At 35.5% G+C, this 8,709-nt stretch overlaps 1 long non-coding RNA gene across 1 annotated transcript; it reads right to left on the reverse strand.

Moving 5' to 3' along the window:
* Window positions 1-267: 267 nt before the first annotated feature.
* Window positions 268-6,439, reverse strand: LOC106930203 (uncharacterized). Its single transcript, XR_001420803.2, has 5 exons — window positions 6,400-6,439; window positions 6,087-6,172; window positions 1,897-1,977; window positions 1,710-1,787; window positions 268-915 (listed from the first exon to the last, which is right to left on the reverse strand). It is a non-coding gene; the product is annotated as an uncharacterized LOC106930203 (long non-coding RNA).
* Window positions 6,440-8,709: the final 2,270 nt, after the last annotated feature.

Genomic DNA, 8,709 nt, shown 5'->3' on the forward strand with positions numbered 1-8,709 from the left:
CTACTTCTCAGAAAATGTCTTAATTCACTGAGAAAAAAAAAGTCAATAAAAGTCAATCTAATCATAGACTGAATCAGATACATACTAGCAGTAGCTAATAGCTTCTATGGGTAGAAAGCATTACAAATATAGTAAAAGTACCTGTTCATGAGTACTTTTATACTTTATTCTACTTAATAGCATATAGATGCTATTAAGTAGAATAAAGTAGTTTTCATTGTCCCACAGTGGGGAACTCCAGGTTCATTGAGAGGATATCAAGCCATGTAGGTTCACACAAAGATAAAATGTTGCATTTATTTGTCAAGAATAAAGTTACTCCATTGCTACATATAACATATTCAATGATAATTAACTGAATTTTTTCATTTTTCTTCCCCTCTTCAGAAGAGCACATGAGCAGCGTTTTCTGTGTGCTTGGGGGGAGGGGTGGGGATGCAGAGGTCAACGGTTGGGGAGAAATGGGATGAAGTGGGTGGGGGAGACAGCCAGTTAATGCTGATGTATCCTCTGTTCTCTGTGTTTCACTCTTGGAATGTGAGATCACCACATTCCAGATAAGATTGTTATCCCTCCGGTCAGCCTGTGTCTTTGAAGTGTTGCATGACAATATTAAATATTGTTTAGGTTTTGAACACAGAGTTTGTCTCACTCCTGTTCCACACTTCTTTCAGAGCCAATCATCAGCACAACTAACGAGAGCACTGCTGTGTCACCACACTAGATGACCAGTATTCTGGTTGGTTTAGCTGTAACAGAGGTATGATTACTAACATTAATTTACAATTTACACCAAATGTTGGCAGCAGCTTTTAAGAATCCTAAACCACCATGTTTGCCTCTGCCAGAAACGTTTCATCAGGGAGACGCAGAGGAAGATGCCGAGCCAGGCTCAACCTTTGAACGATGAACGTCCTGCAAGTGAGAAAGAAAAAAAACAATTCTCGATAAAAAATTAATTACAGCACAAGTTATTCTGCTACTAACAGAAAGACGGGAGCATGTCATAAATTCATGCAAACCCATAAACAGATGTAATTTATTTCTATCCAAAATTTTTGACAATGCAAACACGAAGTGTCACATTACACACCTGAGTTTTTGTATAGAATGTTGTGGAAATTATGAAGATTGGATCATAGCAACAGTTAGCCATTTTAATAATGATTAGATAACCTGTAAGAAGGTATTTAGCATATATTTTTATGAATCCCATATCTATGCATTGTTTTATATTGGTCTGAAGTAATATTGTGATCTTAAGTGTTGTGTTTTCATTAACTGTAGGCAAAAAAAATTATAATTAAAAGAATTATAAGAAACAGTGTGGAATTAATCTACAAACTCATTCAATAAATTTGAATATCACTGAAATGTCCATTTAGTTCAGGAACTTTATCTCTAAGTCAAACACATTATACAGATTAATTACAGAAATGAATATTTGAAAACCCTTAAATCTGTTAACTGGTGATTTTCTACTTATAGTTGATGAAACATTACATATAAAAATAGAATATTACATCAGACCAATGAAAGACTACTTCATGTAATATCCAGTTAAAGGTTATAAACAGGCCTCTTCTGAACACACACTGTAATTTATTTTAAAATGACTGTACATAATGTGTTCCATTCTGTGAGTTTAGCTACTGAAATTAACTTTTCAAACATATTCTGATTGGTCAAATATGACTATAGATGCAGACTTATTTGATGTTTTTAGCACAATGTGATGCCTCTGGTCCAGGTGATGACCTAACTCTTCCTCAGACGAGACGTACTTCCTAAATGTAGAAACAGAAATAAGCACATTAAAAAATGCTTAAGGATTATTTTAATGGAAACTTAAAAAGGAAGCAAACTAGAACGATATTAAGACAAACTTCCATTCACATTTTTCACTGAATTATTTTCAGACACAGAGCTTCTTTGGTGCTGCAGGTTTGAACGGTCTTGTGTAAATTCAGCGTCTTCCTGCAGAGACAAACATTTAATCAAACTTTTAAAGACCTTTGGCCAACATGCATCTGCTTGCTTCCTCGTCAGTTTGTTCCAGAACAGTAAATGTGAAGCAGACCCGACACTGGCAGGTCCTGAAAGTATTCTGATATTTTTGTGGAATATCTGCTGCTGGACTAACGACCTGATGTAAGAGCAGAGATGTCATTCCAGTTCACGTTCCTGTTTCTGGCAGTGTGGGAAACCACTGATGTAAAGACGGTCGTGTTCTACGTTCAGTTACTTGTGATTATGAATGTGTAAATAACATCCAGATTTCAGAAGCACCAAAAGTAACAACTGGACCTGATTTCTTACATTAGGCAAAACCACGACCAACAGCTGAAAACTCAGAACTTCCACTCACTGCATATATGTAGAATATATGAAATATAAAAACTCCTCTTCATCAAACAAGTGCATCTGTTTTTAAGCCATGAAGATGGATTATTGACCTCCATTGTGCAAGATACACTTTGTTATTTCAGTAAAGTGGAGTTCCTAGAGATAAACTCAGTTTTCTTCATGTTTCAAGTTCAACACATGGAACATGTTAAAACAAAACATTTGCTTGCTAAATGTAAAGATTTTTGGTATCTGGTCTACTTTTAAACCTGTAACACCCAGAACTATATGGACTGCATTAACTCACATTATACGTGTTCTTTAAAATCACAATGTGAGATCTTCTTAAAGAAACAAAATAAATTTTAAGGTGTGGCTCGTTTGAGATCCAGTTCAAGAACCACAGGTCCAAGTTAAAGCCCTGAATCAAAAAAAATGCTGTGAAATGTCTGTTGTTTGATCAATTTTTCTTAAGTGTGGATTTATGCGAGGGTTTTATATCAGTAATTCAAACATCTAAACATGCAGCATAAACATTACAATGTGATGTGGCAAATCTAATATGAAGTATTTGACCTAAATATAAAACTATATAAAGAAAAAACTGGTGAAAACAGGGTAGAAAGTAAAGTTATTTTGATACTTCATTCTATTTTTTTCTATATTAATGCAAATTTGATTGATAATCAGTTTCCACAGTTAAGACCTTTCAGGACAGCATAAAGGAACCTGTTAAAAAGAGAGCAAGGTACAGAAAGTTACTTCTTCAAAAAACCTGAAATGCTTCTATGCAAAATTTAGAAAATCTAAGCAGAGTCGAACTGAAGCCGAAGCAACAGGAGATTTGTGATAAAAAAGATCAAATATAGTGATGCACATGCACAGTTTTTGTACATCACTATATTTGGTAAATTCAGAAACATTTTACTCTGAAGTCATGCAAATCAGTGCACAAATTTTAGTTATTCTTCAATTCCAAAGAAATAGGATGTACAGTAGATGGAGATGAAAATAATGCTCCACACTTACTTCCTAAATGTACAAGATCAAAAGAAGTAAAAACAGAAATACTGTGAAACGGCAATAAGAGCTGAACTGAAGTAAAAATACTCAATAACTTTCTACCACTGCTGGTTTTAAAGTGATTTCATCTCGATCTTTTAATTTCATCATCAGATGAAGTTCTGAGGTCGTCCTAACTGGGAAATTGAGTTGCTACGCTGTGATGGAAGCTGTGGTGGTGATCATCTGCTCGCATTTATGACATAAGATCATTTTTCCCTGCTTTTCACAGATTTAAATTCACTTGTCATGAACTGAAATGAGCCAGATAACTTCCAAAAACACATTCAATACTAAAAACTAAAGTTAAATAACCTTTAAATTATCAGAAGGAGAAAAATCTAAATAACTTCAGTTAGTTTCATCCAGTTATTAGCCTGTTAAAATTAAATGTTTTCACAAGATTTTGAAAAACGGAAAAAAGGTTAGTTCTGTTAAATTATTTGTCATCTTTTTCTCGAAGTAAAAATTTTAAATATCTTTAGTCTGTTTAACACTGATGTAGTTGCTTTCTGAAATTAAATCATTGGTCAGAAATGCCTCGTTTGTAATGGAAATCCCTCTAATAATATTCATTTGTATTTCTATTTGTAACTTTTAAGGCTACTCTGTCATGCAAAGTGGCAGATTACTAAACTTCCTACATACTTCTCATTTGTTTTGACTAATTTTTTATATCTCTTTGGTCCATTTTTGGTGTTTAAATGCAAATGTTTATCACAGATTTACAGCAACTATTTCTACAGTGGTCAGGCCTTAAAAACAGCACGAACAGTCACAGACTATCAGTAAATAATCAGGAACTAATTTTTCCTAACAAATTTATATTTTAAAAGTAGAACTGTTCACCTCCATCAACATGAGGAGAGCTGGCAAATTAAACCTATGAAAATGAATGGTTACACCTCAGGCTGATAGTTCTGGCATCAGCCTCCAGGGCTAAATGTGAGGCAGTTACTGCTAAACGCCTTGCCTGGCCAACTGCATGTAAAAATTACAGATGTAATATTCTCATAAAAACCAACAAAGAAAAAAACATCTGCAAAAATACCATTTTGTTCATTCTGAGGTTTTTTTCAGATATTTATTCAAACCTGAAAATTCTCTGCCATTCTTTTAGTTTTTCCTTTGTCACTGAAATTGCTAGTAAATGTTTCTAGAAGAAACTTCAGGTGAAGTCCCAGCAGAAAGGTGATTAAAGCTCCATGTCCAACTTTGGAGATGAAAAGTTTGGTCTCTTTAGTATTGTACAAAAGTAAACAAAGGAAAATAGAAGCAGGCTACCCAGCTAGCAGGTGGCTCTTACTTCCTGCACTGACATCATGGAAACAGGATGTGTTCTCTGAGTTTTCAGCCATCATAAAAATTCACATTTCACCAGGGATTTACTGCTGCACAGACAGAGAAACGGTTAGGTGCAAACACTGAGTCAACTCCCAGAACAGACAAGAAAACTCAAGTATTAGAAAAGTAAAAACAAACAAAAAAAACAACACATGCATCCAAAGCAACCAGAGCTGACAAAATGGAAAAACACAAACCAGCTTAGTCCACAAATAATGTCACATTTGGTACTATAGAACCGTTTTAGTTTGGCTTTGTTGTGTTTAATTAGTGAAGCATGTTACATGAAAATTAATATACAACTTGTTGCAAATGTTAAATTAAATGAATGTTTTAAAATATCGCTCTCTTATGATGTAAAGATCGTGTTTGAATATTATCTGATTTGTAGATTTTTTTCCTAAATTATGTGTTGCTGTTGTGCTTTTTTTTTCTTTTTTGAATTCTACAACACCTGACGAATGAAAAAGTTTGTTGTGGCTGAATGTGGCACATTTGATGATTAATTTCCCAACTTAGATTTCAAATAATCTGTCATACCCCACCAGGTTTAATATAAAATATTATAACTTACCAAATAAAAGATTGTTTTCCTTTTTAAATAGGTTAGAAACACTATAAGACACGCCTTACAATGTTTGATTTATATGTTTAAGAGTCCATTTAGAACATTTTTCAAATGATTTTTTTTTTCTTCCATTGCAATTTTGTGACTACATTTCTTCCCATTTTTATTCTAACTTTTTTGATGATGGTTTAGCTTGAAGCTATTTTGGTTTAGGTTTAAGTCACCATCTTGGGCCCAATAAGTTGCCACGGTATATTTCTGGCTAAATAAATGTTCATTTGTTTGCTTATTTGTTTATTTATTAATTTCTTAGCTGTTCATGAAAGTGTGCTTTCCCTGTCTAATAAACTACAAAACTAAAATAGAAAAGTAGATGAGTGATGATGGGAATAAAGTAGCATGAACTGGTTCTAGTACAAGTGCAGCAGAATAATAAGGACCCAAACAGGATCTTTAAATAAAACGAGTGTGCTGTAGCTGTATAAACATGACACAATACGTTTAGAAGCAACACTTAATAATAAATATATAAACTAAATATAAAATGGAGAATATGAGATGTTTTAAGAACTGCTCGCATAATTTTAATTAAAATCTAAATCAGGGTTATTTAGGATCTGGTTGCCCTCGTGCAGGTCGGTAACAAATTACACTGAAAATATGGTTGTTAGCACCGATATTAAGGACACTATCATGGATTTATCATTATTAAAACAACAACAACAACGATAAAAAGAGAAGTTAACTGTTTGTGAGCCGGACTCACCGAACTTTTGGAGTTCTAAGCCCAGAAGCCCTCCTGTGGCGGACAGCAGACCGGAGATCAGCTCTGTGTTGCCACACAAAATGGAGCTAAACGCACCGGCCACCGAGGGGGAGGGGGCCGAACATTTTAGGAAACAAAGCACAAAAACATAAAGAATGATATCAAAAGAACAAAAAAAGATTGTTTGATTTCAAAATAACGTGTTGGCGTCAAGGACACTTTCAAAAGTGGTAAACATATTTTTGTGGAGCTGCCGGTACAAAAATTAAAGTTTTCATCGTTGTATATTGACAATTGAAAATGTTCAACTTACCTTATGAACTACATCGTTTGAAATGTCGAAGAGGGGAGGGGGGGGGATGTTGCGTAGAAACTAAAAGTGGAGGCGGAACTAAGAAACCTCCTAAAACTGCTTCATCAGGTCAACTACTTCGTTAAGAATCAGCTCGCTGATAAAACAAAAACCCTTCCAACGTCGTCTCTATATGTCTGTCGGTAATTTAGCCATGTAGCTTACCCCTACATGTGGACGTCTCCTAAAGTCTTGTTGAAGCCATTTAAAACATCAAGATGCTGGGATTCTTTCTGTCTGGGTCACTACCGCCACCTACAGGAGAACATGTACCATAACACCTGGGCCTGTGCTCCAGCCGAGGCCTCCAACTTGACTAGCCCGCTGAGGCCTTAAACATCCCCGGGGAGAAACTCGTCAAACAAGACAGAAACCATTCTACTAATCAAATAAACACCGTCCTGCCTGTTACAGGCTTAATTAGCCCTAATACCTCTTTCAAATATAAATAGTGCAGCTCAATGGATTAAAAAAAACTTTAATAAGCTATAAACCTCAAATTGAGCATAATCTTGGAATTAATCACAATACGTAACAGTGCAATAATCAAATATTTGGCTCCATATATTTTACACATTTTATAGAGCGCAAATTAAGGGAATTCATAATTAATTAAGACGTTTCCGTCTATTAATCTCAGAAAGTAACTAAATGTCGATCTTTTGTTCCGTTTGACTGATTGTCAGTCGTCAGAAACAACTGATAAGCACGTTCACTGCGGATATGTTAACGAAAAATGACCCAGTCTAAGTCTAAACTGGATGCACAGCGGCCCTGAGACGGGCCCGTGTAGTAATAAAAAATAGGCGCAACGAAGCCGCATATCGAAATGAGAAACAGTTTTTGATCAATAACTAGCGAACGATCCGGTCCAATGCTCCACCCACCGACTACTAGATTTTAATTCGCTGGGATCCGCGAAAGAGGCTCGCGCGACCAAAACCTTAACAACGTATAATCTGCGTGACAAAGGCGCGTGTTCCGCTGAAGGACTTTGCTTCCGATGCGCGCTCCCGACACGTGCACGCGGCGTTTTGGAACCTTTTTTGGAAAAAGTGAGACTAAATTAACAAAATAAGTCGAAGTTTAAAGTCAGTGTCATTATGTCTTCTACAGTCATTCATTATTATTATTATTATTATTATTATTATTATTATTATTATTATTATTATTATTATTATTATTGTTGTTGTTGTTGTTGTTGTTGTTGTATTGTTTTTGTTCTTGGGTAATGTTGCATAAAGAAATCAAAATATACTTACGGACTATTCTCCCTAAGTAATGGCGTTTAGAATATATCTCTGATGACATAAATATTTTTGAAAGTGTTTTTAGCAAACTGGCTTTAGAGGTTATTCGGTTATTCCGGATTTACAGTTATTAAGTCATATTGGATTCAATGTGTTGGTGACTGTCTCCTGGCGTCACTCATATCAACCTGTTGAGAGAGAACTGAACTGAAAGGCTTCATGCTTGTTGGTTACATCCAGAAGTAAATGGTTGGGTTGTATTGTGCCACAGCCTGCAGTGAGAGCCACATTCCAGAAAATCTGAACAATGAAGTTCATGAGCAAGTAGAGAAATACTTCCTCTTTGATGCTTACCGTAATGTGCCAAACATATCAGAGACACCTTCACATGAGAAGAAAGTTGAGAATTGAACCAGTGATCCTTTGGTTCAGGCATCAGTAACAAAGCACTCCTTTACAGCATCAAATTCACTTTTAGACAAAGCTTCTCACTTCAAAGTTGGACAAATCAATCTGTAGTTATAGAGACCTTAGTTACTGTGAAATATGATACAGTTTTATATCATCATTCTGAAAATGATCACTTCCACAGTTCCTGGCAGCAGGGAATGAAAACAGAAACATACCTGCATCTCTAATGAACAGTAAATCTGAGCTTTCGCAGAGCTCTGAATTGCTCATCTTAATCTTGAGGACAGGTAGAACTGAGAACAAAGCAGAAAGAAATCGTCCTAATGTATTTCTGATCAAAAGTGAAAGTCGTTATGCAGTGACAGAAATGTATGTGACCCCGCTTCCTTTAGGCAGAAAAAAACACTTCTAAAGGAGGTCAGCCATGTGCAGCAGAGTTGTTCTTATTGGAGGTTTACTGATCTGCAAAATAAGACTTTCAGTCTCATAAGGCAGAAGATACAAGTTGCCTGTTCAGTGAACTGAACTGTGTTTGGTGGGATGACAATGGATTCAGCTGAGATTCAGAAAAGATGGGCTGAAAACATACCGCTGGAAAACTGCAAAGATT

This window comes from Poecilia mexicana, unplaced genomic scaffold, assembly GCF_051168715.1.
Source record: "Poecilia mexicana isolate PSO_F unplaced genomic scaffold, ASM5116871v1 scaffold_8, whole genome shotgun sequence".
Taxonomy (NCBI): domain Eukaryota; kingdom Metazoa; phylum Chordata; class Actinopteri; order Cyprinodontiformes; family Poeciliidae; genus Poecilia; species Poecilia mexicana.